Source organism: Oryctolagus cuniculus, chromosome X, assembly GCF_964237555.1.
Source record: "Oryctolagus cuniculus chromosome X, mOryCun1.1, whole genome shotgun sequence".
In the NCBI taxonomy this organism is placed as follows: Eukaryota; Metazoa; Chordata; class Mammalia; order Lagomorpha; family Leporidae; genus Oryctolagus; species Oryctolagus cuniculus.
Genome location: NC_091453.1, coordinates 79,070,849 through 79,078,742, shown reverse-complemented (window position 1 = coordinate 79,078,742; position 7,894 = coordinate 79,070,849). Strand labels below are relative to the sequence as shown.

Sequence of the window (7,894 nt, the reverse complement as noted above, 5' to 3'; positions counted from 1 at the left end):
CTCTGGCCTCAGAATCAGCCCTTAAGGCACACGGATCTGGCTGAAAAGCCCATGAGAGTATTACAGGCATGGAAAGCCAAAACACTCTGGCAAAAACAAACAAACAAACAAACAAACACCTAAATGAAAGATCTCTGCAAGTGAGATCCCAGTGGAAAGAACAGGTCATCAAAGAAGGAGATACCTTTCTCTGAAGGGAGGAGAGAACTTCCACTTTGACCATGGCCTTGTCTAAATATGACCAGAGTCGGTGAACTCAGGGGCTTCCATAGCCTTGGCAACTCATGACAAGAGCCTAGGGTGATTACTGATGCCATAAACAAGAGTGTCAATTTGTGAAGTCAACAACAGGAGTCACTGTGCACTTACTCCTCATGTAGGATCTCTGTCCTTAATGTGCTGTACATTGTGATTTAATGCTATAACTAGTACTCAAACAGTATTTTTCACTTTGTGTTTCTGTGTGGGTGTAAACTGTTGAAATCTTTACTTAATATATGCTAAACTGTTCTTCTGCATATAAAGAGAATTGAAAATGAATCTTGATGTGAATGGAAGGGGGGAGGGAGAGGGAAAGGGGAGGGTTGCGGGTGGGAGGGAAGTTATGGGGGGGGAAGCCATTGTAATCCATAAGCTGTACTTTGGAAATTTATATTCATTAAATAAAAGTTAAAAAAAAAGAAAACAGAGTACTCCTCACTGATTCATGAAGAAACAATAATTAGAAGGGGATGGTAAGAGCAGAATGCATAGAAATCACTATATAAATTTTTGCTGAAATAGATAAATACATAAAATGATCAATTTAGTTTTAAAAACAGTAGATGAAAAGTACCTTGGCCATATATTAAATGTTCATTTCTTGAGTAGTTGTTTTGCCTAGCTATTGACACCAGTTGAGATGCCCATATCCCATATCTGAGTGCCTGGATTTGAGTCTCAGCTCTGCTCCTGACTCTACATTCCTTCTACTGCATACCAATTGAAGCACAGAGTGATGGCCCATATAATTGGGTCCTTGCCACCCATGTAGAAGATGTGTATTGGGTTCTTGGCTCCCAAATTCAACTTGGCCCAGTTCTGATCATGATGGGCATTTGGGGGTCAACCAGCAGTTGGGAGTGTCCCTCTCTCTGTGTGTTTCTATCTCTATCTCTCAAATAAACTTTTAAGAAATTTGCATCTTAGATAAATAAATAAATAAATAAGCCTTCATTGCTTAACTTTCATTTAATTCTACAACTTCATTCAACATATAGAATATGCATATGGTACAAGGTTTCTCAGCTACCTATTTCCTCTAGCAGAGGCAACAACTCTTACCACTATGTTACATACTCTTCCAGAGACACTGTATGTATAAGAGTAATTTCGTTAACTGATACCATATTTATGTCTATTTAAGATCTTTCTAATAGTTTGCCATTAGAAACAGTATTGTGATATATATCTTTGTACTTGTATCATCTCCCACATGTATGAATATAGTTTGGGGATAAATGCCTGGAAACAAAATTGATTGGTCAAATTGTCACTACATTTTAAATTTTAATAAATATTGTCAGATTTACCTAAAAAGTCTTCCTTGCTTAACTCTCATTTAATTCTACATGAGTGTGCTTTCCTTAACATGTTTTTTATATCCTTGGATACATCCTTTAGTTCTCTAGTACATGGGGAAGGAAGGAGTTAAAATATCAATCTATTTTTATAGCTAAAAAATAATGTTTGTCAGTAAACATAGAATTTCATAACCTCTGATGTTTATAAGAAGTCATTTATGTCTGATAAATTTTAGAGCCAACCACAAAGGGCTCACTAGAAGACAAAAGATAAAGGGATCATTTTGTGCCTGACAAAAATAGTATGGATGACTGTAAAAAAAAAATGGTTCAGCAAAAAGGCTTAATACATTTAAAAGTAAAACCATTCTTACAGAAAGAGGAAAGATAGGGCATGAAAAGGTACATCATGCCCTGCCCCACCTAAAACTCTTCAGTGGCTCCCCATACAGAGGGCTGTACATGATTTATTCCTTGCCTACCTGTCTGAATTTCACTTCTAGCTGGTCTTGCTCTTCAGACTCAATACTCCAGCCATGATGAAAGTCAGTATATTTTCATAAGTTTCTATCTGTTTTGTCCCTTTCCTTGGCCAACTGAAAACTCATTAATATTTATTTATTCAGATTTCAATTAACCACATCTAGATTAGATTTCCTTTCCACTCCACCATCTGGATGGATGGATTGATACATATACTAATCTATTATATATATATATATAGATATATTAATCATATCTCAGAAATGTGTTTACAAATACAGCATTTTTTTCAAATAGAATACTTAGTTTTGAAGAACAACTCTTTTCTTTATCTTTGTGATGGAAAGATGGGACAGTATAGCTAGGAAGAGGTCATATTAAAAAACAATACCATTGTGGGGCCACAGCTGTGGCATAGCGGGTAAAGACACTGCCTGTAGTGCTGGCATCCCATATGGGCACCCGTTTGAGTCCTGGCTGCTCCACTTCCAATCCAGCTCTCTGCTGTGGCCTGGGAAAGCAGTAGAAGATGGCCTAAGTGCTTGGGCCCCTGCACCTGTGTGGGAGACCTGGAAGAAGTTCCTGGCTCCTGGCTTTGGATTGGTTCAGCTCTGGCCCTTGTGGCCATTTGGGGAGTGAATCAGCGGATAGAAGACCTCTCTTTCTCTCCTCTCTACCTTTCTGTAACTCTGCCTTTCAAATAAATAAAATAAATCTTCTTAAAAAATACCATTGGGCTTTTAAATGGAATTTGTCATGGTAATTAAGGAGTTGTCAAGTAGCAGAATTAGTGCCATATTGATGTTCTTGTACAAAGTACATGGGAATTATGTGGCTGATGCAAATACTTTGAGAATTGCCATCTTTGAATAGGAAGCAGAATAAATTCAGTGCAACTGCTTTTTGGATAGACACTTTTATGTGCTGAAAATAAATGAATATTTATGAAAGTGAATCAGAGGCCCTTACCACTGATTGGGGAGTGCTTTATTATTAAGCACTTAATGCAAACAGAACATTTCAATTTTTTACACAAAACTAGCTCTGTAGGTTTGTAACACCTTTCAATTAGAAGCATATAGTTTAATAAGAAACTATTTTCTGAACAGAATAATTATTCAACTGTATATTAAAAATGTTTAGGGAAGGATACCATATATATATGTGTGTGTGTATATATATATATATATATATAAAACTTTGTCCATTTAATCCAACTTTTTTCCACACAGTATGTCATACGGTGGTTGTCAGTCAAGATTTATTAAGTGAATAAACAGTGAATGATTACATTTTACAGAATTCAGGGAACTACAAATTAAATAACTTGCCCAAGATCACACATGTGATGTTCAAAATGTTCTGGATATTTTGTAAAATACTTCACTACCATGCTGTTATGTGTTCATTAGATAACAAATAATAAAGGGTTTATTATCTTGATTGTATAAAATCCCTTTTATTTAAAATATTTTGTGTATTTTAAAATAATCAACTCTGCTTTGTATATTATTGATTATCCCTTCATTATAATTATTTCTCAGACATTGAGCATATGATACATCATAATTTGCTGCATGAGAGACAGGTGAAATTAGTCACATTGTAAGCTTTCATTTTTCTCTAACAGCATTTTTATTGACATCAAAGGAACTTTGTGATTACAGTCAAAGGTTTTGTATAAACAGAAACATGACTATTTGTGTCCTCATGCCCTCTATAAAACAGAGCACAATAATCAAATGCAGAACCACCTCACATATCATATATGTAATTATTGCTTCACCTGAAATACTTATGGCTGTGTAAATTAAAATTAAAAGCTATGCTGATTTTCTGTTGTTTTCATTAAGAGAATCAAATTGAAAAAGCAACTAATGAGTGATTTTTTTTTTTGTATGCACAAACATTGAATCTACTTGGCACTCAGCACCCATTGGTTTTTAATTTTCATAGTAGTTCTAAATAAACAGGTACTTTTATTATCTCTCTTTTACAGATTAGGAGATTCATTCACAGAGAGGTTAAGTGATTTGCTCAGGGTCAAACAACTAAATTGTAGAATGAAATTAGAATTTGCGTGATACAAGAAAAAAGCTAAATAGCTACTACTCACATCAGAAACAGTTCAAGTTCAGAGGCCAGAAATAGAAAAAAACTGTAAATCTGCTTCTAATACCTTAATATTATTTGCTGAATCTTTAGACTCAGTTCCTTTTACTATTTAAATTTTTGCTCTAATCAAATGCTTAGCAGTTAATTGCACCTTAATATATTTGCTCTTCGGTGCTCGGTCTCCCAGTCTCGCTTCCGTGAGGACTACGCTCCGCAGACTCGGCGCCTGTCCGGCTCTCACCCCCACATTCCTGCGACCGCCGCGGCGAAGATGGCCTCAGGAGTACAAGTTGCTGATGAAGTATGTCGCATATTTTATGACATGAAAGTTCGGAAATGCTCCACACCAGAAGAAATCAAGAAGAGAAAGAAGGCTGTCATTTTTTGTCTCAGTGCAGACAAAAAGTGCATCACTGTAGAAGAAGGCAAGGAGATCTTGGTTGGAGATGTTGGTGTGACCATAACGGATCCTTTCAAGCATTTTGTAGGAATGCTTCCTGAAAAAGATTGTCGCTATACTTTGTATGATGCCAGCTTTGAAACCAAGGAATCCAGAAAAGAAGAGTTGATGTTTTTTTTGTGGGCACCAGAACTAGCACCTCTGAAAAGTAAAATGATCTATGCAAGCTCCAAGGATGCAATCAAAAAGAAGTTCCAAGGGATAAAACATGAATGTCAAGCAAATGGGCCAGAAGACCTCAATCGGGCTTGCATTGCAGAGAAGCTAGGTGGATCCTTAATTGTAGCTTTTGAAGGATGCCCTGTGTAGCTCATCATTCAGTGCCACAAATGGAAAGCTTCCATGTGTAATGTTATCTTCTTCTTGCTATATAAGTAAAGCAAATATATTTAGGCCAGGGTCTTGCTGAGAGGGAGCTGTCTTGTAATCTTTTAGAGTAAACTAAATATTCTATACACGTGCAATCATGGCCCTAAATAAATCTAGATCTGCAGTTCTATTGGTGTGAAATTAAATTCTTACTGGCCTCATGCTTGTTTTGATGAGTTGCCTTATAAAGATTTTTGTTAAGCTCAGGAGTTTTAATAATGCAGTTCACAAAACAGGGCAAGGCCATGTGAAGAGAATTATTGCATCTGTGTTGACCTAAGTTAATTTGTTTCTTTGCTTAGAGAATTGGTCATAATCTGGTTATAATTTTGGTTCAAATTCTTTATTCTTCCTGGAACTAAACAGAATAATGGAATATAATTCTCCCCATAATATATAACAATACTAATATACTAACATAACATATTAAGTTGGGCAGTTTTTTAATCCTACCCAGTGTGTAATGAAGATTGCCTCAAAATTGTGTCCACTTACGATTCACGCTGATCTTGCAAAAGCACTATTTCAGGCATGCCGATGGAAGCAGCTCCTGCACCTGCGGTGCCTTTGCTACTCGCAGGTGGGGAGACTGGAGAGTCACCTTGCATCTTGGAATTGGTGGTGTGTCCTCAGGAGAATGTGCAGTGTCTTGTAACAACTAATTACAATGCAAATTAGGGCTCCATTGTAATGCGCTTTGTTAATGAAAATGATAAAATGATATATTGATGAGCTAGGACACCTGTGATTTTTTAAAAATTGCATCTCTGTCGAAGCATTGCTGTTTCTGGGACAGTACAGTGTGGAAGAACATTGAGTGTGTGCTCGCGCCTGGGAGCTGTTGCTCAGCTGTGAAGTGGGGAGCGGGTGTCACGAATGACATTGGAAGTGATTGTCACTAAACATCACAGGCATAAAACACTTTGAACAACATAGAGGTGCACAGTCAAACTTAGAAGTAGCAGTTACTAGCTTTATGTAATAAAGGAAGCATTTATAACTTAAAAAAATATATTTGCTCTTCATATTAATTGCAGCAATGTTATTGTTTGTTTTGTTTCCTAAAGGCAAGATAACCAGACTAAGAAATAAGGTCTAATTCATTTTTATAATTATCTGGCAAGTAAAATATGCAAGTTCTAGAAATAAAATAGCATCATTATCACATATTTTCAATGAATAGCAGATAAATCATAATAACCTATCATGTACATATTGAAATTAATCTGTCCTTTTGCTTACAGTAGAAGAGAAGATCAAGTTTGGGCACATCTACTAAGATGCTCTTCTGTTAGTGATGGACTTATTTGCTGACTCCTAGTGAAAACCTGTTCAGTTTTCCTTTGTGGTCAAGATCCATCCTGGAAGGTAGGAAATGTTTGAATTGGTTGTGTTTTAATGGGCATATTATTTTCATCTTATATTACAAACATTTTATTTACCTAATAGATACTTTTAAATGATACTAGATGGAAATATAAAAAATTACATTGAACTGAGAAATGTTATATGAATTTTCAGATATTTATAGTATGTCTGGTCATTTGGACTTGAACAGATCTAGAGGTAGATCCATCTCCAACGTATCACTTATGTACAACTTTGTCCAACTTAGTTCTACTTGCTAAGCCTTATGTGTCTTAATTTGAAAAATGTAGATATTAAAAAAAGATTTACATTATAGGGCAGTTCTGAGGAATAGTAATTATGGAATGGAGTTTAGCATAATGCTTAACCCAGAGACAGAAATCTATATATATATTGTAGTGTCTCTTATTGACGTAGACACAAGGCATCTAGAAATACTATGAAGTTCCGTTGTGTTTATGGATGTATATGTGAGTGTGAGTTTTGTCAGACTAAAGGCTTCTGATGTAGATGACTATTTAATAATATAATAGTGAATCAGTTACCTTGTGCCGTTTAACAAACAACCTTATGATCCCAATTGCAAAAAACAGTCAGTACTTACTGTTCATTCATCTGAGATTGTGCTAGGCAGTTCAGTGGATCTTGTCTGGGCTTGCTCAGATGGCTGTGGGTTAGCTGCCCAATCTGCCATCTCAGCAGGTAGATAACAGTGATTCAGCTTTGCTCTACGTCTGTTTTGCTCCAGTATAGTGGTTTACAGGCCAAAAACAGCCCATCACTTGTTTTTGAAACTGAAGTTTCATTGAAACACACATCTGCCCACTTGTTTACCTGTTGTCTGGGTGCTTTTCACCCTAGCAGCAGAGTGAGGTAGTTTCAACAGAGACCATGTGGCCATAAAGCCTAAAATATTATCACCTGGCCCTTTACAGTAAAGGTTTTTCCAACCCTTGCTATACAAGCCTAATCCAGGCATGTTCTCCTGGTGGTGATAAAGATGATGAAGGAAAGAGTAGATATCAACCCATATGTCCTCTTTTGAGAACCTGCTTGTACCACATCTGCTCATATCCAAGTGGTCAAAACATTTCACTTGCCTGGGCCCAGAGGCAAGGGCCACTGCAGTTACTTGGTGAAGGTTTGGTCCAAGATGGGTCAAATAATTGGGGCCAATAATGCAATCTAGCACAACTCATTTTCATAATCTTTATTTTTGAGGAATATTCACACATGTGTACTTATATGAAACTTGCTATTTCTCTTTTGACAACATCTTGAGTAAATAAGGAAACAACAGTCTATGCCAGTAGTTGGAAAACTTTCCAAGAAAGGGCTAGATATTAAATATTTGGGCTTTGTGAGTCATATGATGTGGGGAGCAACTCGGACTAGACTAAGTTAGTGGAATTAAGACTTATTCTATGCATCTGCTCTCCCACAATATGGCACTGGGAGAGGAGTAAACAGCTTCTACGCAGCTGCCTCCAGTTCGACCAATAACCTGCAGGAGCTGATCCTGCTCCTGATTGGAGGA

The 7,894-nt window shown here is 36.6% G+C and overlaps 1 pseudogene; it reads left to right on the top strand.

Moving 5' to 3' along the window:
- Window positions 1-4,331: 4,331 nt before the first annotated feature.
- Window positions 4,332-5,999, top strand: LOC100341305 (destrin pseudogene; annotated as a pseudogene).
- Window positions 6,000-7,894: the final 1,895 nt, after the last annotated feature.